Raw genomic sequence first — 26,005 nt, forward strand, 5'->3', positions numbered from 1 at the left:
GGCACTGAAACGCACACGTGTGAAGGAAACTGACTGCTATTATATTACAGTCAAAAAAGTGTTGTTTTTTTTTAAATGTACACTACTGTTACACCAGATATGGGTTGCACTGGGGTGACACTGTGCCCTGGCAGGCACTGAAACGCACATGTGTGAAGGAAACTGACTGCTATTATTTCACAGTCAAAAAAGTGTTGTTTTTTTTTAAATGTACACTACTGTTACACCAGATATGAGTTGCACTGGGGTGACACTGTGCCCTGGCAGGCACTGAAACGCACACGTGTGAAGGAAACTTACTGCTATTATTTCACAGTAAAAAAAGTGTTGTTTTTCTAAATGTTCACTACTCTTACACCAGATATGAGTGCACTGGGGCGACACTGTGCCCTGGCAGGCACTGAAACGCACACGTGTGAAGGAAACTGACTGCTATTATTTCACAGTCAAAAAAGTGTTGTTTTTTAAATGTACACTACTGTTATACCAGATATGAGTTGCACTGGGGTGACACTGTGCCCTGGCAGGCACTGAAACGCACACGTGTGGAGGAAACTGACTGCTATTATTTCACAGTCAAAAAAGTGTTGTTTTTTTTAAATGCACACTACTGTTACACCAGATATGAGTTGCACTGGGGTGACACTGTGCCCTGGCAGGCACTGAAACGCACACGTGTGAAGGAAACTGACTGCTATTATTTCACAGTCAAAAAAGTGTTGTTTTTTTAAATGTACACTACTGTTACACCAGATATGAGTTGCACTGGGGTGACACTGTGCCCTGGCAGGCACTGAAACGCACACGTGTGAAGGAAACTGACTGCTATTATTTCACAGTCAAAAAAGTGTGTTTTTTTTTAAATGTACACTACTGTTACACCAGATATGAGTTGCACTGGGGTGACACTGTGCCCTGGCAGGCACTGAAACGCACACGTGTGAAGGAAACTGCTATTATTTCACAGTCAAAAAAGTGTTGTTTTTTTAAATGTACACTACTGTTACACCAGATATGAGTTACACTGGGGTGACACTGTGCCCTGGCAGGCACTGAAACGCACACGTGTGAAGGAAACTGCTATTATTTCACAGTCAAAAAAGTGTTGTTTTTTTAAATGTACACTACTGTTACACCAGATATGAGTTACACTGGGGTGACACTGTGCCCTGGCAGGCACTGAAACGCACACGTGTGAAGGAAACTTACTGCTATTATTTCACAGTCAAAAAAGTGTTGTTTTTTAAAATGTTCACTACTCTTACACCAGATATGAGTTGCACTGGGGCGACACTGTGCCCTGGCAGGCACTGAAACGCACACGTGTGAAGGAAACTGACTGCTATTATTTCACAGTCAAAAAAGTGTTTTGTTTTTTTTAATGAACACTACTGTTACACCAGATATGAGTTGCACTGGGGTGACACTGTGCCCTGGCAGGCACTGAAATGCACACGTGTGAAGGAAACTGACTGCTATTATTTCACAGTCAAAAAAGTGTTGTTTTTTATAAATGTACACTACTGTTACACCAGATATGAGTTGCACTGGGGTGACACTGTGCCCTGGCAGGCACTGAAACGCACACGTGTGAAGGAAACTGACTGCTATTATTTCACAGTCAAAAAAGTGTTGTTTTTTTTAAATGTACACTACTGTTATACCAGATATGAGTTGCACTGGGGTAACACTGTGCCCTGGCAGGCACTGAAACGCACACGTGTGAAGGAAACTGACTGCTATTATTTCAAAGTCAAAAAGTGTTGTTTTTTTAAATGTACACTACTGTTACACCAGATATGAGTTGCACTGGGGTGACACTGTGCCCTGGCAGGCACTGAAAAGCACATGTGTGAAGGAAACTGACTGCTATTATTACACAGTCAAAAAAGTGCTGTTTTTTTTTAAATGTACACTACTGTTATACCAGATATGAGTTGCACTGGGGTGACCCTGTGCCCTGGCAGGCACTGAAACGCACACGTGTGAAGGAAACTGACTGCTATTATTTCACAGTCAAATAAGTGTTGTTTTTTTTAAACGTACACTACTGTTACACCAGATATGAGTTGCACTGGGGTGGCACTGTGCCCTGGCAGGCACTGAAACGCACACGTTTGAAGGAAACTGACTGCTATTATTTCACAGTCAAAAAAGTGTTGTTTTTTTTAAACGTACACTACTGTTACACCAGATATGAGTTGCACTGGGGTGACACTGTGCCCTGGCAGGCACTGAAACGCACACGTTTGAAGGAAACTGACTGCTATTATTTCACAGTCAAAAAAGTGTTGTTTTAATTAAATGTACACTACTGTTACACCAGATATGAGTTGCACTGGGGTGACACTGTGCCCTGGCAGGCACTGAAACGCACACGTGTGAAGGAAACTGACTGCTATTATTTCACAGTGAAAAAAGTTTTGGTTTTTTAAATTTACACTACTGTTACACCAGATATGAGTTGCACTGGGGTGACACTGTGCCCTGGCAGGCACTGAAACGCACACGTGTGAAGGAAACTGACTGCTATTATATTACAGTCAAAAAAGTGTTGTTTTTTTTTAAATGTACACTACTGTTACACCAGATATGGGTTGCACTGGGGTGACACTGTGCCCTGGCAGGCACTGAAACGCACATGTGTGAAGGAAACTGACTGCTATTATTTCACAGTCAAAAAAGTGTTGTTTTTTTTTAAATGTACACTACTGTTACACCAGATATGAGTTGCACTGGGGTGACACTGTGCCCTGGCAGGCACTGAAACGCACACGTGTGAAGGAAACTTACTGCTATTATTTCACAGTAAAAAAAGTGTTGTTTTTCTAAATGTTCACTACTCTTACACCAGATATGAGTGCACTGGGGCGACACTGTGCCCTGGCAGGCACTGAAACGCACACGTGTGAAGGAAACTGACTGCTATTATTTCACAGTCAAAAAAGTGTTGTTTTTTAAATGTACACTACTGTTATACCAGATATGAGTTGCACTGGGGTGACACTGTGCCCTGGCAGGCACTGAAACGCACACGTGTGGAGGAAACTGACTGCTATTATTTCACAGTCAAAAAAGTGTTGTTTTTTTTAAATGCACACTACTGTTACACCAGATATGAGTTGCACTGGGGTGACACTGTGCCCTGGCAGGCACTGAAACGCACACGTGTGAAGGAAACTGACTGCTATTATTTCACAGTCAAAAAAGTGTTGTTTTTTTAAATGTACACTACTGTTACACCAGATATGAGTTGCACTGGGGTGACACTGTGCCCTGGCAGGCACTGAAACGCACACGTGTGAAGGAAACTGACTGCTATTATTTCACAGTCAAAAAAGTGTGTTTTTTTTTAAATGTACACTACTGTTACACCAGATATGAGTTGCACTGGGGTGACACTGTGCCCTGGCAGGCACTGAAACGCACACGTGTGAAGGAAACTGCTATTATTTCACAGTCAAAAAAGTGTTGTTTTTTTAAATGTACACTACTGTTACACCAGATATGAGTTACACTGGGGTGACACTGTGCCCTGGCAGGCACTGAAACGCACACGTGTGAAGGAAACTGCTATTATTTCACAGTCAAAAAAGTGTTGTTTTTTTAAATGTACACTACTGTTACACCAGATATGAGTTACACTGGGGTGACACTGTGCCCTGGCAGGCACTGAAACGCACACGTGTGAAGGAAACTTACTGCTATTATTTCACAGTCAAAAAAGTGTTGTTTTTTAAAATGTTCACTACTCTTACACCAGATATGAGTTGCACTGGGGCGACACTGTGCCCTGGCAGGCACTGAAACGCACACGTGTGAAGGAAACTGACTGCTATTATTTCACAGTCAAAAAAGTGTTTTGTTTTTTTTAATGAACACTACTGTTACACCAGATATGAGTTGCACTGGGGTGACACTGTGCCCTGGCAGGCACTGAAATGCACACGTGTGAAGGAAACTGACTGCTATTATTTCACAGTCAAAAAAGTGTTGTTTTTTATAAATGTACACTACTGTTACACCAGATATGAGTTGCACTGGGGTGACACTGTGCCCTGGCAGGCACTGAAACGCACACGTGTGAAGGAAACTGACTGCTATTATTTCACAGTCAAAAAAGTGTTGTTTTTTTTAAATGTACACTACTGTTATACCAGATATAAGTTGCACTGGGGTGACCCTGTGCCCTGGCAGGCACTGAAACGCACACGTGTGAAGGAAACTGACTGCTATTATTTCACAGTCAAAAAAGTGTTGTTTTTTTTAAACGTACACTACTGTTACACCAGATATGAGTTGCACTGGGGTGGCACTGTGCCCTGGCAGGCACTGAAACGCACACGTTTGAAGGAAACTGACTGCTATTATTTCACAGTCAAAAAAGTGTTGTTTTTTTTAAATGTACACTACTGTTACACCAGATGTGAGTTGCAGTGGGGTGACACTGTGCCCTGGCAGGCACTGAAACGCACACGTGTGAAGGAAACTGACTGCTATTATTTCACTGTCAAAAAAGTGTTTTTTTTTTTAAATGTACACTACTGTTACACCAGATGTGAGTTGCAGTGGGGTGACACTGTGCCCTGGCAGGCACTGAAACGCACACGTGTGAAGGAAACTTACTGCTATTATTTCACAGTCAAAAAAGTGTTGTTTTTTTTAAATGTACACTACTGTTACACCAGATATGAGTTGCACTGGTGTGACACTGTGCCCTGGCAGGCACTGAAACGCACACGTGTGAAGGAAACTGACTGCTATTATTTCACTGTCAAAAAAGTGTTGTTTTTTTTAAATGTACACTACTGTTACACCTGGGGGTCGATCCGATATAAATCGTCGCCCGCAAAAGCCGGCGACGCCAATATTTACGCTGATTTGGTATCCTATATACGGCGTAACCTAGAAGTTACGCGCGTATATTTCTGCCGTCGCCCGTAGTTTTTTGGGCCATAGGCAGGTATACCAAACCAGCGCAGTTTGGTATCCAATATGCAGCGTAAGGACTTACGTGGCGAAAATGGAGAAAACTTACTCCATTTTCACCTCGCCACAAAAAGCAGCCGCAAGAAGCCTTACGCTGACTATTGGAGCCCCGTAACTCCCTAAACTAACTAGAAAATAAACCTAACACCTAACGCATGCACAATGTCTATCTCCCTGTCAACCGCGATCTTCTAAAATAAACCTAACACCTAACGCATGCGCAATGTCTATCTCCCTCTCAACCGCGATCTGCTAAATAAAACCTAACACCTAACGCATGCGCAATGTCTATCTACCTGTCAACCGCGATCCCCCCCCCCGAAATCCCTAATAAAGTTATTAACCCCTAAACCGCCGCTCCCGGACCCCGCCGCCATCTACATAAACTAACCCCCTACTGTGAGCCCCTAAAACCGCCGCCATCTACCTTATCTATCCCCTAATCTGACCCCTTACACCGCCGCCACCTATATAAAAATTATTAACCCCTAATCTAATCCCCCTATACCGCCGCCAGCTATATTAATATTATTAACCCCTAATGTAAGCCCCTTACACCGCCGCCATCTCTATTAAAATGATTAACCCCTAATTTAATCTACCTACCCCGCCGCCAGCTATATTATCTATATTAACCCTAAGTATATTATAGTTAATATAGGTATTACATTATATATATTAACTATATTAACCCTAATTATATTAGGGTTAATATAGTTAATATAGTTAATATTAAATTAATCTAATTCATTTATAAACTAAAATATTCCTATTTAAATCTAAATACTTATCTATAAAATAAACCCTAAGATAGCTACAATATAATTAATAATTACATTGTAGCTATGTTAGGGTTAATATTTATTTTACAGGTAAATTGTTAATTATTTTAACTAGGTATAATAGATATTAAATAGTTATTAACTATTTAATATCTACCTAGTTAAAATAATTACCCAATTACCTGTAAAATAAATCCTAACCTAAGTTATAAATACACCTACACTATCAATAAATTTAATAAACTACAAACATCTATCTAAAAATACAATTAAATTAACTAAACTAAATTACAAAAAAAAACAAACACTAAATTACAAAAAATAAAAAAAAGATTACAAGATTTTTAAGCTAATTACACCTATTCTAAGCCCCCTAATAAAATAATAAACCCCCAAAATAAAAAAAATTCCCTGCCCTATTCTAAATTAAACAAATTTCAAAGCTCTTTACCTTACCAGCCCTTAAAAGGGCCTTTTGTGGGGCATGCCCCAAAGAATTCAGCTCTTTTGCATACAACAAATACAATCCCCCCCCCCATTACAACCCACCACCCACATACCCCTATTCTAAAACCACCCAAACCCCCCTTAAAAAAGCCTAACACTACCCCCCTGAAGATCTCCCTACCTTGTCTTCACCACACCGGGCCGAACTCCTGATCCGATCCGGGCGATGTCTTCCTCCAAGCGGCAAAGAAGAATTCTTCCTCCGGCGACGTCTTCCTCCAAGCGGCAGCAAAGTCTTCATTCTTCCGGCGGCATCTTCAATCTTCTTTCTTCGCTCCGCCGCCGCGGAGCATCCATCCCGGCCGACTGCTGTACTACGAATGAGGTACCTTTAAATGACGTCATCCAAGATGGCGTCCGCCGAATTCCGATTGGCTGATCCAATCAGCCAATCAGATTGAGCTCGCATTCTATTGGCTGTTCCGATCAGCCAATAGAATGCGAGCTCAATCTGATTGGCTGATTGGATCAGCCAATCGGATTGAACTTGAATCTGATTGGCTGATTCAATCAGCCAATCAGATTTTTCTAACTTAATTCCGATTGGCTGATAGAATCCTATCAGCCAATCGGAAGTGTTCACTACTCTTACACCAGATATGAGTTGCACTGGGGCGACACTGTGCCCTGGCAGGCACTGAAACGCACAAGTGTGAAGGAAACTGACTGCTATTATTTCACAGTCAAAAAAGTGTTTTGTTTTTTTTAATGAACACTACTGTTACACCAGATATGAGTTGCACTGGGGTGACACTGTGCCCTGGCAGGCACTGAAATGCACACGTGTGAAGGAAACTGACTGCTATTATTTCACAGTCAAAAAAGTGTTCGTTTTTTTCAATGTACTCTACTGTTACACCAGATATGAGTTGCACTGGGGTGACACTGTGCCCTGGCAGGCACTGAAACGCACACGTGTGAATGAAACTGACTGCTATTATTTCACAGTCAAAAAAGTGTGTTTTTTTTTAAATGTACACTACTGTTACACCAGATATGAGTTGCACTGGGGTAACACTGTGCCCTGGCAGGCACTGAAATGCACATGTGTGAAGGAAACTGACTGCTATTATTACACAGTCAAAAAGTGTTTTTTTTTTTTAAATGTACACTACTGTTATACCAGATATGAGTTGCACTGGGGTGACCCTGTGCCCTGGCAGGCACTGAAACGCACACGTGTGAAGGAAACTGACTGCTATTATTTCACAGTCAAAAAAGTGTTGTTTTTTTTAAACGTACACTACTGTTACACCAGATATGAGTTGCACAGGGGTGACACTGTGCCCTGGCAGGCACTGAAACGCACACGTTTGAAGGAAACTGACTGCTATTATTTCACAGTCAAAAAAGTGTTGTTTTTTTTAAATGTACACTACTGTTACACCAGATATGAGTTGCAGTGGGGTGACACTGTGCCCTGGCAGGCACTGAAACGCACACGTGTGAAGGAAACTTACTGCTATTATTTCACAGTCCAAAAAGTGTTGTTTTTTTATTACTACATTTGATCCAATGCATCAAAAGGTTGCTGGAGCAATCTCTAAACATTGGGACTTAGTTAGCTCTGATAAGTCCCTGCCATTCATGAAACAACAACATCCTAGAATGGTATATTGAAGAGCAAGAAATTTGCGGGACTTGCTGGTGAAAATGGACCCAACTAGGTGTTATGAGACAAATACTTATTTAAAATCAAATAAAAAAGGCTGCTTTAAGGGGGGGCAGAGCCAGCGCTCATGAGAGATGGCTGCACTTATGTGAGCTCCTAGCTCCCTTTTGGGCCTAAGAAGGGAAAACACCGCTCAAAATTAAAAACACCTGCCCATTCAGGGGCACAAACATGGAATAACACAGTAGGGTTACGGCGCTGGTCATTTTTCAGAGCGGCTCGAATGGAGACCGGACTTTTATGCGCCCGTCATTATAGAGTTGCGCTCCACGTGGGCAGCCGTCCATGATTAACATTGCAGGCGCAGAGAGCCGGGATCGGACAGTACCGGAAATCCTCTGACACAGTGAGGATCTTTGTATACCTAAGATGCAAAGGCAGCAGAAGAGGATTATCGTGGTAAGATGCATTTACTAACATCACTGTATTTTAAAATGGCGCCTGTTCTAATCTGCACGCAGTTTAAAAACCTCAGCGCCACAGTCAGCAAAGCTGCAAGAGATAACGCCTGCATATGAATGTAATGAGATATTAACACCTTGTATTCTGTTCTGGACTGTTTTATATAACAAGGAGATAATTTCACAGTTGCCTCTTAAAACCGGATGCTTTCTTTTCCTATGGGGGATTGCAGTAGTCAGCTCAAAAGACACTATATTAATACATAGATCTAGGTTTGCAGAGGTCTCTCCTATACTTCGTTTGTCAGAAGCTTTTCTCCTAATGTTGCTGTTGTGACTTTCTAATACAATAACCGAAGTGACGTGTAGGTGTTTAAAGCATTTATTATGTCGCCCAAGAAGGGGAATAAACCTGAGAAGGTAGCAAAAAAAGCAGGTTCTAATCCCTCAATGAATAACTTTTTTAAAACCTTGGAGACCCCAACGGCAGCGCCACCTAAACATACTGGCAGAAACTCCAGGTCTCCCTCATCTTCCTCTGATTCTGAGCCTGATACTCAAACTCCTGCTATCACGATACCCAAAGCATTGCTGGACTCTCTGCCCTCTAAGAAAGACTTTTCTTCCCTAATTAGTCAAGTCAAACAATGTATACGTGAGGAGATTGCAGAGGTAAAAAAAGAAATTACAGAAATAGGTCAGAGAGTGGAAAAGCTGGAAGGTCAATCAGATATATCCTATTCCAATATTGCATTTCTTAGAGATAAAACAGTTCAGCAGGATGCGACTATAGCCCAGATGGAGAACAAAATAGACGACCTAGAGAATAGGGGTCGCCGAGGCAATATAAGGATCAGGGGGATTCCTGAAACTGTGCCACCCGCAGACCTTGAATCTTATATACAGAGACTTTTTACCTTTTTATTGGATACAGGAGATGATGCTACAGTTGCCTTAGACCGCTTTCATCGAGCTTTGAGGGCTAAACCGCTGGGAGACCAGCCACCTAGGGATGTGATTGTTAAGGTCACTAATTACCCCTTAAAGGAAGAAATCATGAAGAAGGCAAGACAAAAATATCCGATAAAATTTAAATCTGACCCTGTTCAAGTGTTTGAAGATCTAACACAGAGAACCTTGTTAAAAAGGAGAGAGCTCAGACCGCTGACGACCAAATTGAGACATCTGAACATCCCCTATAGATGGGGTCATCCGTTTCACCTTCAAATTACCTGGAAAGGCAGAAAGTTGATTTGCCACTCTCAAGAGGACATTAACCGTATCTGTAAAGAGCTAGAGATCATCCCACCGGAATTACAAGAGGATACTAATCAATCTACAACATCTAGATCGCTTCACCTGCCACCTCTTCCACAAAGGGGAGAATGGCAAGAGGCCTCTGTGAAGAAGATTCGTAAGACCAAGCAAAGTCTAGGAACCATTGGTACACCAGGCTGATAGCCCTAGGACAGTAATTGTAACATGGTAACCCTTTTTCTTTTCAGGACTTGTTATTTGGCAACATTCCCCTGGCAGCTATCTGGCGCAATGCTATTTGCACCAAGTATGGCAGAAGAGAAGCATGTTTTTGGCTTTGTGCTATTGCTTGCATAATGGCGTAACCGAGGACTGTTGCCAAGTTGTGTTATGTAAATGGGAGGGGGGGATCAACCTGGATGACCAGGTATATTGAGTCCCATTCTTAAATTGACCGGGATATGCTTGGACATTACATCTTGAAATGGACACAAATAAAAAAGATAATTTTACCTTGCTGGACATAGATTGAGTGGTGCTTGATACTATCCCATTGTATATAATCTTGCCCATTTGGAGACTTTTTCTCCTATTTTTAGAGGATTCAGTTCCTCTCAGACAATTGTTACACCTGTTGTGTACTTACAGTTTTTGTGTTTATGTGTTTAATGTTTTTGTTTTATTGTGCTGTGTTCTATTCAGGGGGGTTTTGCAAATTATGGTTACTAATTGATCGGGGTAAAGATGCCAGTAGTTGAGCAAAAAATACATATAATTACACAAAATGTTAAAAGCCTTAATTGTCCCAATAAGCGGAGTCTAGCATTAAGGGATCTTAGAAAAAGAGGAGGTCACATCTTATTACTACAGGAGACGCACTTTAAAGGTAGTACAGTACCTAAATATTTTTCGTCCCATTACCCCCAGCACTATCACAGTACTAACAATGCAAAGAAAACAAATGGAGTTAGTATACTTATCCATAAGTCAATATCGTTTAAACTACTGCAAGTAGACAAAGACAAGGAAGGTAGATATTTGGGGGTGGTGGGCCTGTTGTTTGGTAAACCCATCACCATAGTAAATCTATATGCCCCAAACACAGGTCAGGACAAATGTACTTCTCGAATAGCTACTAGGATTACTGATATCCAAAAGGGACCACTGATAGTAGCAGGGGACCTTAATATCCCATTAGACCCTGAATTGGATAGTTCAAACCCAAACGCCCGGGTTAATTATAAATTGCTCTCCTCCATATGGAGTGAGATGAAATCCCTAATACTCCACGACACCTGGAGATATCTCCACCCGAAATTGAAGGACTTTACTTTCTTCTCCAGTCCACAAAAAAGTCATTCAAGGATTGACTATATATTAGTTGATCACTTAGCGCTCTCGCTAGTCCGAACGGTCTATATAAAACATACATCTTGGTCGGACCATTCCGCTGTAGAGTGTATATTACAGTGGCCTTCTATCCCGATTAAGGCCTCGCTTCCATTGAGTCGTTAAAAATGGAGCCGTAAGCTACCGAAGCGGCCGACAGCTAAAAGTAATTTACGGCTCCATTTTAGTACCAGGTTTCCATTGAAATATTTTGCGGATAGCGTGCAGTCGCTCTTTTCGTGTAGCTGTAAGTTAACGTTGTGTTAATGCTTCCATCTGATGTCGGATTTCTTGAAAATCAATTAGTTGCTAAGGTAACCCGACCTTACACTATAGAATTTACGTTTAATGTCCGTGCTCCTTACCGGTGATCACCTCTCAAGAAAAATAAAAAAACACTTATCCATATTTTTAATAATCAAATACTATTTTCTAATATAATTATATTTAACACTTCATAAATATAAGTAATATTTATTGCTGCCCTAGGCATAGGTCTAGTTTGCATTCTGTAGATATGTTCTTGCATATATTATTATATTTAAATATATACTGATATTTCTATTAGAATATAAGTTCAACTATTTCTATACATGAGACAACAATAAATATTACTTATAACAATTTATTTCTACATTAAAACACTTGCATTATTTGCAAGTTTTATAATTTCAATAGAAAATAGGTCTCAAAAAGCACAATTTTCCTCTTTTACACCTAGTTGAGCTGGGGGTAATATTTCTCAATGTATCGACAGCCTCCGACAATGTATTAACGGTTAGCGCTTTCATTGGAAACCTGGTATAATTTATCGATTAACGGCTTCTATTACTTTCTATGGGACGCGAAGATCTTTTCGGCAGCAGAAGTCCGGCTGCCGATATTGAGGTATAACGCGCCATTGGAAACAGTCGATAAACGATATTGCTTCCGACAGCATATTTATCGGTTTGCGAGTGCACACAAACTGAATTACGACTCAATGGAAGCGAGGCCTTAGTCTTTTATATGGCGGCTAGACGATTCCTTACTATCTGACCCACAAATCTTAGAAAAAATAAATAAGCAACTAGAACTGTATTTTTCCCTTAATAGTTTTCCGGAACATAATTACTCCACAATCTGGGAAGCACATAAAGCTTTTATTAGGGGGGAGTTTATTAAAATCAAGGCCTACAAGCGTAAACAGTCTCTACTGCAGTATACTAAATTAGCACAAGAAGTCTCGGAGGCAGATTACCTCTTAAAATTAAACCCAAAAGACCAATCCCTTCTGGATTCCCTAGAAAAAAAGCGTAAGAATCTCTCTCAATATTTACAAATTGAATCTCAAAGGTTCCAGTTGTATGTTAAACAAAAATATTATGGGGAAGGTAATAGATCAGGCAAGTTATTGGCCAGGGCTTTAAAGAAGAAATCTCTACATACATACATTCATTCTTTAGACTCACGTCAGGGAAATGCTATAGAAGATACAAGGTCAATAGGAAAAGTTTTTCACTCATTTTATCACAAGCTATATAACTTGTTCCCTCACAGGAACATAGACACACACAAGATATTATGTGATGAATATTTAGAGACTATGAGACTCCCCAGGCTACAACCTGATGACAGAGACTTTTTAAATTCCCCTATCTCTAGTAAAGAAATCTTAGATGCTATTAAAGATATGAAGCCAGACAAAGCCCCAGTCCAGACGGCTTTACAAATAGGTATTATAAGACTTTTCAGTCACATTTAATCCCACACCTTCTCAATCTATTTAACAATGTCTCTAACTTTGAACCCTTTCCAGATACGATGATGCAGGCGCATATTTCAGTTATGCCTAAACCAGGCAAACCCCCAACCTCCCCAGCAAATTATTGGCCCATTTCCCTGTTGAATGTTGACCTAAAACTTTATGCTAAAATTTTAGCAGCTAGAATAAATAAATTCCTTCCTAGTTTAGTCCATCATGACCAAGTGGGTTTCGTCCCGCAGCGCGAAGTTAGAGATAATATTTGTAAGGTTATACACCTTATGGAATATGTAAAAAAAATCCAACATTCAATCAGTACTCCTATCTACAGATGCTAAAAAAGCTTTTGATAGGCTGGATTGGACTTTTTTTCAAGCTACTCTTCAAAAATTTGGATTCCCAACTTTATTTATTAATAAAAATTTTGCCCTCTACTCCAATCCAACTGCCCAGGTCAAAGTAAACGGTACATTGTCCGATCAATTTGAAATTTGAAATGGTACACGCCAGGGTTGCCCCTTATCCCCCCTACTATTTATATTGTCCCTAGAGCCATTGGCTGAAAGAATTCTTAATAACTCGGAGATACTAGGTATTACGGTAAACAATGAAATTTATAAATTAGCAATGGGGACATTCAGTGAGGTTTCAAATTTTTTGATTAATCATAGTAAATCGGAATTACTCCCAATAAATTTATCTAGTAGAGACATTGCAACACTTAATCAAAAGTATTCCTATAAAATACAAAATAGGGGGTTGAAATACCTGGGAATTTTTTTATCCCCACAACATGATGACCTATGTAAACTGAATTATGGTCGACTAGTGGAGGAATTTGTTCAACTGACATCTTCTTGGCTCCCAAAAAACATTTCTTGGTTGGGTAGAATTGCAGCTGCAAAAATGACACTTCTGCCTAAGGCTCTATATGTTATGCAGGCCCTCCCAATTCCCGGAGTTAGGGGTTATCTAAGGAAACTTCAGTCTATTATAGATACGTACATTTGGCACCGCAGGCCCCCTAGAATAGCAAAAAGTACCATGTACATCCATAGAGATAAGGGAGGTTTAGGTGTTCCCCACATTTATTTATACAAACAAGCTATATCACTTAATCGTATAATCGATTGGTGTAGACAAGGAGAAAATTCTTATAAAAGATGTGTATGCCTAGAGTCGCAACTGTTGAAAACCCCACACCTAGGTAGTATATGCTGGGCCCCACAAAAACCTTCAGAAGATTTACTAGATGCGTATCCAATTTTAAAGGAGGTATGGTCCGATTGGGTACTAATAAGAGACAAATTCTGTTTGATTACTACGAAATACTCACCATTAACTATTTTATGCCCGAATAGGGAACTCCCAGTAACTTCACAAAAGACGTTAGGTATGACAATAATACCGCATTCCCTGCGGAATCATATCCCAATACATTCGCTATTGTCAAATAACCAGTTATCAACTAGAGATATTTTATTGGAAAATGGGTTGACACTGTTTAATTCCTGGTTGTTTTACCACCAGGTGAGACACTTCCTAATTACTCACAAATCATATAAAAACATGGTGAGAAGCCTCACAACATTTGAGTCTTTCTGCACCTCAGCCACACATCCACAAAAGGTAATTTCTTTGATGTATCGAGGGCTTCTTAAATCTCATTACCCTGGTCTGCCGATTTATACTTGTAAATGGAAGAAAGATATGAATTTAAGCTTTTCGGCTAGACAATGGTCCCTTTGGCTTAAATATACATCTAAATCTGCTCACTCTGCTATGGGGTTAGAAACAAATTTAAAGATCATTACTAGGTGGTATTTAACCCCCAGCAGCTTAAAATACATGTTTAAAAACGCTAGTGATAAGTGCTGGAGGGGCTGTGGACACACAGGCACTATGTATCACATATGGTGGGATTGTGAGATGATCAAACCCTTTTGGACACAAGTTCACACATTAGCCTGCCGTGTTGTAGGTACCCAGTGGGAGCTCTCACCAAAAATAGTTTTATTTAACGATATTTCGGAAATTCCATGCAAGATTAGAAGGCATTTATATCAAATTCTAATAAATACGGCTAAAAGATTAATCCCTACATTTTCGAAGAGTTCATCAATACCTACTATCCGTCAATGGATTGAACAGGTTTCGCATACTCTGATCCTAGAGAGATATCATTATTTTAAGATAGGCCAAATGGACTTTTTCCATGATATGATGTTCCTTTGGGAGCAATTTATACATAGTATATAAAAAATGGGAATAGCCTTGCGCCCCTATTATGTGAGGTACTTTTAAAAATCAATATTAATGTGAGAATTAATAGTTATCCATCCTTGAAAAATTTTAGATACCCTGACACCCCTCCCATAGATACGGTTTGGCTGAAGGCATTGAGAGATTTGGATACTATCAAGACCGGTATGGGTCATGGGGTATAATTTTAATTTTAATTTCTATAGTTTTGGTTACTATGATTCATCCTCAGGTTTCCTGGATACTGGGCGAACTACATTTCGAGGGACTAAAAATATTGAAAATATCGAGAGTGTTAGTGATCGTACTAACTTATGTAACTCCTGACAATGGATCTTCCCTTCCACGAGTACAGTCTAGTGGAAGTCAATATACGATATTTATATTGTGAACCCCTGAATTTGTTAAATTGTATTGTTTTGTTTATTGTAATTTATACCTATGCAAGTTGACATTTAGGCAATCTCATGTAGGAGAGCCATGAAACAGTGTATTGTTGTTGTTTTTCTGTTACTATTTCAGGTACATCTTGAAACATCATCTCAGGACTTTTTCTAATTGGATATATGTCATTTATGTATATGATATGGGATACTTCAAAGAAGATATAGATTGGTTGTATATGTGATATAATGTATTGCACAATTGGAAAATAAAGAAACAATAAATATAAAAAAAATCTGTATAGAACACAAAAGAAAAGAAGGCGCCAACATAGTGTGAATCTGTATTGAAAGTTGTTCACTCCCCACACATTAATCGTACTTACAAGAAGTAAGGCACTTGAGAAGTGCTACAACGGCTTTCTGGAACATTAACAGCTGTCCAGGTAGCTGCTCTCTCGTGATGAAAGTGTAATCCTTGATGCCGTATACGATATGCAAATGTCTTGCAGCTATGACCCCTCTTGCAGTATTACTCTCTCTCGTAGTATCTGCCTTAGGAGAAAATGCCCAAACCAGGTGGGCTAGCAGCTGGAATCCGTATGCCAAAATGGATAAAAATCAAGCATAAAAATCACTCAAGCCGTGATAAAGATATAGTCTAAAAACAAATGTTTATTTAGTAAACATGTAATCACAACGCGTTTCCCGGTCTATCTTGACTGCTTCCTCAGGTGAATATACTATATCAAAAATACACAGCTTATATTCACTTTGCTCGGCGTCTAAGCCTAAACAAGGCGCATGCGTGAAGGAGTGTGCAATACCCAAACTAAAAGTGGGTGTTATCTACGCCCTTGTGATTGGTTCTCAACGGTAAAACAGGAACCAACCAGACGTGTTCTAAAAACACACCTCGACTGCATGTATAGGGGAAATACCAAAACATTGCACAATCTAAAAGTGTATGCCGATAGGATGATACGATTGCCACCAATTAAGTGGAATATTATACTAAGTAAAAGTATCAAGTCACTGATGTATATTGGAATGTTACGGTTAAAAAGTAACAAAAAGTACAATAAATGGCAAAGAGTGACACTGCTCTAAAAGAACGTATGTACAACCCCAGATTGGGATGCTTCTCCTTCATGCATTTACACAAAGATAGCAACGCTGTGCCATATAACAACTGAAATAGCTAATTCCACTTTTGGCAAAATAAATGTAAAACCCATAGTACATAAAACATAAACTAAGTTCTGTTTTAAATAGATACAAAAATATATAAAATTATAAAAATATAAATGTGTAAAATAATAACAAAGAAGAAAAAATATTTATTTATACGTGTATAATATTTGCATATATGTCAGGCTCTAACGAACCATAATGCCTCCCAATGGACAGACAGATTTATATAGTATTTTTCCAATTGAACAAATTTCTTTAAAATGGGGCAGAAATAGATTAATTGACCTAAGACAAAGGGAGACATACTGGATCTGGAAAATGAAAACCTTGAATCCATATGGCCTAAATGAGAATCTAGACATGGCGGCTTTTAATTAGGTTAAAGTCTATTATTTTATCAGTTAGTAGTAGGCTTTCTCCATATTCTTTTTTATGTTAGTTCCATTTTATTGTACTGGGAGGTTAGTTTGTATTTGGGGTGATATTGCCTCGGTATCTGGGTATCACTTTACTCTCTTAGCTTTCAATAAGTTGTATTAGATTTTTGAATCTTCAATTTAAGGAGGACGTGTTGTGGGGCATTATGGTTCGTTAGAGCCTGACATATATGCAAATATTATACACGTATCAATAAATATTTTTTCTTCTTTGTTATTATTTTACACATTTATATTTTTATAATTTTATATATTTTTGTATCTATTTAAAACAGAACTTAGTTTATGTTTTATGTACTATGGGTTTTACATTTATTTTGCCAAAAGTGGAATTAGCTATTTCAGTTGTTATATGGCACAGCGTTGCTATCTTTGTGTAAATGCATGAAGGAGAAGCATCCCAATCTGGGGTTGTACATACGTTCTTGTAGAGCAGTGTCACTGTTTGCCATTTATTGTACTTTTTGTTACTTTTTAACCGTAACATTCCAATATACATCAGTGACTTGATACTTTTACTTAGTATAATATTCCACTTAATTGGTGGCAATCGTATCATCCTATCGGCATACACTTTTAGATTGTGCAATGTTTTGGTATTTCCCCTATACACGCAGTCGAGGTGTGTTTTTAGAACACGTCTGGTTGGTTCCTCTTTTACCGTTGAGAACCAATCACAAGGGCGTAGATACACACCCACTTTTAGTTTGGGTATTGCACACTCCTTCACGCATGCGCCTTGTTTAGGCTTAGATGCCGAGCAAAGCGAATATAAGCTGTGTATTTTTAATATAGTATATTCACCTGAGGAAGCGGTCAAGATAGACCGGGAAACGCGTTGTGATTACATGTTTACTAAATAAACATTTGTTTTTAGACTATATCTTTATCACGGCTTGAGTGATTTTTATGCTTGATTTTTTATCCATTTTGGCATACGGATTCCAGCTGCTAGCCCACCTGGTTTGGGCATTTTCTCCTAAGGCAGATACTACGAGAGAGAGTAATACTGCAAGAGGGGTCATAGCTGCAAGACATTTGCATATCGTATACGGCATCAAGGATTACACTTCCATCACGAGAGAGCAGCTACCTGGACAGCTGTTAATGTTCCAGAAAGCCGTTGTAGCACTTCTCAAGTGCCTTACTTCTTGTAAGTATGATTAATGTGTGGGGAGTGAACAACTTTCAATACAGATTCACACTATGTTGGCGCCTTCTTTTCTTTTGTGTTCTAAACAGATTTGCTTCGTTTGAATTGCCTTCAACTTTTGGAAGAAGTTTTGCCGCCACACCTTTATTATTTGAACTTTGGACTTTTGTGATCACACACCAGGTTTTTGGTTTGATTGTTGTATCATTATTGACCTAATTTGTGAGATTCACCTCATTTTATTTAGCGTGTGGGTCACATATTTTTGCTTTTTTGCACCAATTTTCTTTTGCACATTTTATTGTACCTTTTAAATCAGAGGTATTGTATGTTAATGTGGTTTTTTCATTATTGTTTTCAGTTTGATAACATTATCATTAGGCGCAACTGACATTCATCATTTTGTTTTTAGCAAATATAAAAAAAAGGCTGCTTTAAATGTGGCGATTGTGTCACGTGCGACAGCATGCTGAAAGGTGACACATTCCAACACCCACACACGAATAAGCGATATAAAATCAACTACAGACTCTCATGCATGAGTACCCATGTGATTTATATGCTGATTTGCCCCTGTTCCCTTGTATATATAGGGAAAACGGTCACCACGTTTCGAGAGCGTATGGGTAATCATCGCTGCGCGATCAGGGAAGCCATAAAAAATGGCGACTCTGATCATCCAGTAGCACACCATTTCGCCTGACACAAGCATAGTGTATCAAGTCTAAAAACCATGCTGATAGACCAAGTACCACCGTTACAAGGGGAGGTGACAGGGGCAATCGGCTTCTGAGGTTGGAGACAAGATGGATTTATACCTTGGACACTATAACACCTAGAGGGTTAAACACTATGCTAGACTTCTCGCCATTTTACACTGGGAACTGATTCAATTTTCCTCTATTGGCTATAATTGCTCTATCCATCTAAGAATAACATCTTCAATTGCTGACTCTCAAACATGACTTTAACTCTCTCCAGTTCTTAAGTCCTCAGGTATTTTTTGCCATACTCCAGGAAATATGAAGAATGCATAAATATATTGGATGTATATATGTACATTATCGAGGGTTTGGGTAATTTATAAATGGTGTGTTAATACATCCCCCAATACCCATATAATGGATTATTTTTGTGATATATACACACCAATAAGCAAGTAGTTTTCTTAGATATTAATAGAATTTATATGTCCCCCATATTTATGTTTTTTATTTGTCATTGATCACTTATGATCGATTGCCCTTACTGTTTTTAGTTTGCACAGTGCTCTGATATACGGCTGTCTGCAGTAACCCATGGTATAGGCAGAGAGGATCTATGTGTTAGTTAAAAATGATTTTAGCCTTTGTATCCCTTCAGATGGGCCCTTCCTCACTGCCTGTGACATCGTTAGACAACAAACGCTGTCACTATGACAACCGATGTCATCACGCGATCCACGTAGATGACGCAACTTCCGGTCACATGACTTCCGGATATGCAGCATGCAGGCCGCGGTCGCGGCTCGGCGTTATCAGAAGCCATTTGGTTATTTAAGGTGGAGGGGTAATGTACATTTTCATACTGCTATTTGTATTTTCCAAAATGTCTGTATCAAGCATTTGAAAAAGGAGGTGGAATACCTCCGAAACGTTATGCATTCTTAACTTAAGTATTTATTAAATGTTAAGTTTTATCTGAACCAGTGAGTGCCTTTTTTCTACGAATATATATACATACAATATATATATATATATATATATATATATATATATATATATATATATATATATATATATATATATATATATATATATATATCTCAATGGTAAGGATATGTGAAAATAAACTTTTATTGTGTCATCATTTCTAGTGACATTTACTAATAAGAATGCTTTGGTATTGACATGCAAATATCAAACATTCATTACCCAGGCTGTCCTTTATCACAAGATCCCCAAAGCCTTCCAGTCATCAATAAGTCAAAAGATTCCTAGGGGAGAGATTTGCATAGATCTGTAGACTTTACAGTCATTTATTTCTGCATTCTGGACCTTAAATAAAGATACCTTTTAACTTGATATATATCCCAAAAGTCATAAGGATAAAAAAGACATCAATTAGCTATAGCAGTACATGAAAAATAAGCCTCTGAGAGAGGAAGATTCTTCAGAAAAAAAAAAAAATCTAAAACTTGCTGATTGTCAACTTTTGTGTTTTTCTTGGAATTTTCACTTAAGTAGTAAACAATATGAATTACAATAGAATTCTGGTCTCAGGCATTTAAATGTTTATGAACAGCTAATTTTACTAGTTTATTCTGTAAATGAAAACTAAAAAAAATAAAAATGTTCCCCTTTAAACCTCACAAGGTTTCAATTAAATGCCTATTAGTCAGACTTTTTTCCTACATGACACAAGTTTGTATTATACAAACATTTTTGACTTTCCAGAAACACACATGAGATCTGGCACTTCATCATGGGCTGCAATAGATATATAATTGGGGAAATTGCTGAAAATAAATATGTCTTTCAGGAGCACAGTGAATTATAGATCTTGGTTTCATTTCCATGAAGTGTGAATAAATCAAACAGATCAGTGTATCTTCTATAGGGAAGATCGAGGAATGTTTGAAATTGTAATATAGTTAAGGCTAGACTACCAGTGGCGCGCAAACTGTTGCGTGCAAGTGAAATGGGGATTATCATGGCTCTGTTGCGTGCGTCAAAATGTAGCGCAGTATTACCAGTTAAAAGTAAACACTTTCACAAGCACAATTGGATTTAACGCGCGTTGGGATGCCGCGACCTCAGAGCTATGGTTAACTGTTATGCGAGACAAAAAAATTGCACAAAAAACATCAAAAATACATTTAAAAGTACAGTTACACTCATAATAACACTGTCTAATAAAAATGATTAAAAAAATATTGCATAAAAAGTTTTAAGGGCTCATAGATAAGGCTCTGGTGTTAGAAAAATTGTAAACAATTAATGTTAGCCAGTGCGATATATTACCAAAAGATATGTCCTTAACTGAGGTTAATATTTAAGTGCTAAGAGGAAGGTAGAGGTTATAGTTTTTTTCAAGTTAATTTGAATCCAACATAATATAATTATTTGCAGTTGTAGGACGACACCAACGGCTTAGTGCATCCGTATAATCAGTAATATTATACTATCTTTGAATGGAGAATATATTATTATAAAAAAGCGGTAACAATTATAAAGCAACAGTAGCAATTATTAATTATTTGTGTTAGTAATTTTTGTTTCTTGGATAAACCTTTATATCTATGACCATGGATTAAAATTTACACCCTATCGGCTAGATTTAGAGTTCGGCGGTAGATGGGCTGTTAACGCCACGCGTGTTTTATGTCTAACGCACGGCATTGTTTGACTCCGGTATTTAGAGTTAATATAAGACCATCTAACGATGCTCCTAACGCGTGTATGTCACACGCGTAATCCTGCCCGCGTTAGACAGTCTCCCATAGAGAACAATGGGAAAGGCAAAAAATAGCTTTTTTCACCTAACACTCGATCTCGCGAGAAATACGCACAGCTCGGTCATATGACGCATACCACATCATGCACAACAATAACACGCCGCAAATGTCACAACATCAATCAATCAACAAAGCACACAAGCATTACACATTCACAAGCGGGGGAAGTTTTAATACTATTTATACGTGGAATACGCATATACTTTAAGATGCGGAAAATCGCACAATAACAACAAGGATTAAAAAATATATACATACACTAAAAAAAAAATCGCATTCAATATCATTATATATTATGAAAAACATACATATACAACACTTCACGAAGAACACACCATCGCAAATTCACATTTAAAAAGAATACTATTGGACAATGTTAGAGAAAACGACCACTATGACATCATCGCATTCTACACATTCCACAAATACCAACTCAAAATGAGCATGCGCAAATTAACACACCTAATACACATTGCAATAATATTAATTGCTAATAAAGCACACCTGAACACTAATTACAATGGAAATTGGGACATCATTAAACATTTACACAGGGTATATAAGCACCACACAAGCAGGGCTTCTTTGACTGTGTTGCTGGTGGGTCTTTGGAGAGTTAAGAATAGAGATTTTGCGATTTTTTGAGAGTGAGTTAGTGTTAGTGTGAGAGAGTCAGTTGGTAGTGTTAGCGTGAGAGAGTCAGTTGGTAGTGTTAGCGTGAGATAGTCACTTGGTAGTGTTAGCGTGAGAGAGTGAGTGAGTTAGTGGGAGGTAGCGGGAGTGGGAGAGAGTCTGTTAGTGGGAGCGTGAGTGAGTTAGTGGGAGTTATTAGTGATAGTTGTTAGTGTGAGCGTCAGTTAGTGGTAGTTAGTGAGCGTTAGTGGGAGTGTTTGTTATTGAGAATTAGAAGTAGTGTTAGTTAGCGAGCGAGTGATTTATCTGTACACTTAACACATTTACACGCAAACACATTCAATACATACATACACTTATCAATAACACTACATACACTCCATACCCCCTACCCCCTCATACTACACTCCATACCCCATTCCTTGTAGTCCCATTCCCTTTCATCCCATTTACTCTTATCCCATACCCCATACCCATCCCATACCCATCCCCTAGTTACATTTAGTTTACATATCCTCCTTTTAGTCTTATTCTTTTCGTTTATTTAAATACTCCTTACCCTCTTTGTTTTTTTTTACATCCCTCACACTTTAAGCACCTTTTTTGTCTTTTTAGTTCTTTATTTTGACCCCCTTTCATTTCATCACACTCACTTTTTTTTTATTATTTGGGGTTTAGTTTAGGGAGGAGATGGAGGCCAGGCAGGGGACAGGTAGAGGGGGGAGTAGAGGGAGGGGGAGAGGAACAGGGCAGGAAGGGGGGCAGGAAGGGGGGCAGGAAGCGGGGGTGGAAGCGGTGGGTGGACCCAGCCACTTGGTTCAAGATGACCAAGTGGCTGGGCCCAGTGGCGGTCAGAGTAGGGCTTCACAGTCCGGGAAACAGAGGGCATCGTCACAGGGGAAGGCCAAGGCGACTAGGGAGGCGAGGTTTACGATGGAGGAGAAGGAGGCCCTCGTAGAGGCCTATATGGCCAGGTATAGGATGCTGCAGCACCAGAAGACTACCCCGACTGACAGGAGGAGGCTCTGGAACGAGATTCGGAATGCAGTCAATGCAGTGGGTTGCCGGAACAGGGATATGGATTCCATCAAACATCGGTACCGGGACTGTAAACTTGAACTTAAAAAAAAGTTAAGCCTGGAGGCCCGACATGCCGCAGGGACCGGTGGCGGCCCTGCCCTTGAAATGGAGTACTGCAGATGGGAGGAAATGTTGCGGCCCAGCATCTCCGAGGTGGAAGTAGTCGGTATCGGAGGAATCGATACCGGGAACCTGCCACTCTCATCTGACGGTAAGCTCATTTAACAATAATTTCACATACGAATGTATTTCAATGGACACTATACGCAAACATTTACTTTCATGATTGAGGTAGCGAATACAATTTGACAAAACATTCAAATGTACTTATATTACATAATTTGATTAATTCTTGAGATATATTTTAATGAAGAAATAGCCATGCACACGGTGAAACAATCACAGGAGGCAGCTATATTCAGCTAACAATCAGAATCTTATAAACATATTTAGATATGCTTTTCAGCAAAGAATATCCAGAGAATGAAGCTAATTAGATAACAAAAGTACATTCGAAAGTTGATACTAAATGTATGCTTCTAAATCATGAAAGATAAAACATTGGGTTTCATGTGTTAAGGATCCGATTAATGCTATTACGCTGTTTACACGCATTCTATTACTTAGCGGTTACATCAGTATCTAGGCTATAGGTTAGGTGTGCATTTAAACAGACTGAAAACAAACGCAAAAACATTCACATTGACCAGATATCACAAACACTGTTTAGAAAAAGCGGAAATCGTATTGATTGTTTGTTAGATTTCAAAGTGGATTAATGATTCTGCATTTGTAATTGTATCGTAAGCTAAGTCATTTAAACCTTTATTTGCAAATATGCTAATATATACATTTCTTTTTTTATTTTTTTTTTAATATACAGAGTCTGGGGACGAGGCAGCACAGCCTCCTGCATCTCCCCGGGATGAGAGTGGTGGTGAGGAATTCCCACTTCGGAGGGAAGAGGCCCCCCGTGACGAACAGCGCACGGGAGATGATCAAGAGGCCCCGGAAGCACAGGAGGATGCCGCTGAAGCCGCGGAACCCGAGGTCCCTCAAAGACCCGCACTCCGCCGTGCACGGGCACCCCGCCGTGCACGGGTTCAACAGGCACAACAAGAAGAAATAGCGGAGGTGCGGGTTCTACTGGAGTACATAGACCAGATGCGTACCTCCCGGATAGAAAACATAGAAGGACGACGCAGAATACTTGATGGGCAGAATCAAATAATTCAAGGCCAAAACGAAATAATCAGTATACTGAATACAATACAAGAAGGACAAACAAGAATGTTCAATCTTCATCAGGAAATGTTCACATTTTTCCGGGAGGCGCATGCTGGTCTACCTCCTGTTGCTGGGCCTCTTGTTGCTGGGCCTCTTGCTGCTGGGCCATCTCCTCCTGCCGGCCCATCTCATCCTCCTCCTCAGCCATCTACTCCTCCTCCTCCTCAGCCATCTTCTCCTCCTCCTCCTCAGCCATCTTCTCCTCCTCCTCCTCAGCCATCTACTCCTCACCTTGGTCGTCCCAGTACTCTTCCTTCCACTCCTCCCACAACAGCTCCAAGGAGGACTCTTCGGAGTCGGCAGTTGCCTCTCCCAGAGCCTCAGCCCCGTGGGAAGAGGGGAAGGAAGAGGAAGTAAGTTTTTTTTTCAATCTTAAATTTTGTTTTTTGTGTAATGGATAGGTATGTGATGATGTGGTTTTCATACACTTGTGGACCACACTCTGTATATAATCGACATCTATGGGACCGGGTCCATGGAGGAAGATTCTTTGCAGAGTGTGGGTTATAAGTGTGTGAAAACCACATCATCACATACCTATCCTTGTTCATGATATTGATTGGTTTCTGTGATGTGATGTCCAAACTGTTTCCCGAATCGCTAACTAAATTACCATAACAATTATCCATGATGGCATATTACTGTTTGAATGCCAATAACACAGCTTAAAGGGACAGTCAGAAAATTATTGATTACAAAGAAAACACTGTATTACGCATTATAAAGTTTGAAACAACAAAACATGGAGAAATACATGTGTGACTTATGTGCTTACCCTTGTATCTATGACTATGAAAAATGACCACTTATTTGTTGTTCTGACATAACAACATTTTAGATATCAATGATCAATACATGGTCAATAATATGCTGTATGAGCACAAGATTTTACATATACAAATGCTATCCAAATGCCCTCTAGTGCTCAAATTGTATAATGATTACAAGCACTCTTCAAGATTTAAGAAATGAGCACACCAACCTCATAGGTTTAGATAGCAAATTTAGATAGCAAATGTTCAATTGTTGAGAAACATTTGATATCCTTGTTATTACAGAATTGACTTTTCGAATAATGTAAAAATATTTTTTTTAGAAACTGTCCCTTTAACAACATTACATATGCTAACACATTTTAAGCTTGTTGCTATATCTACATGTACTTTGTCAAAAAAAATATTTGAAAATCACATTTATATTGACGTGTTAAATAAAGTCTATTTTCTTTAAGAGACATTATTGTGTTAATATTTTATTGTAACTATTTTTATTTTAACAATGAATATGGTTTAAAGTCCTTTTAGGAGTGGGGGGGTGAAATATGCTAACAAAAATATAT

This window comes from Bombina bombina, chromosome 10 (assembly GCF_027579735.1).
Source record: "Bombina bombina isolate aBomBom1 chromosome 10, aBomBom1.pri, whole genome shotgun sequence".
NCBI lineage: Eukaryota > Metazoa > Chordata > Amphibia > Anura > Bombinatoridae > Bombina > Bombina bombina.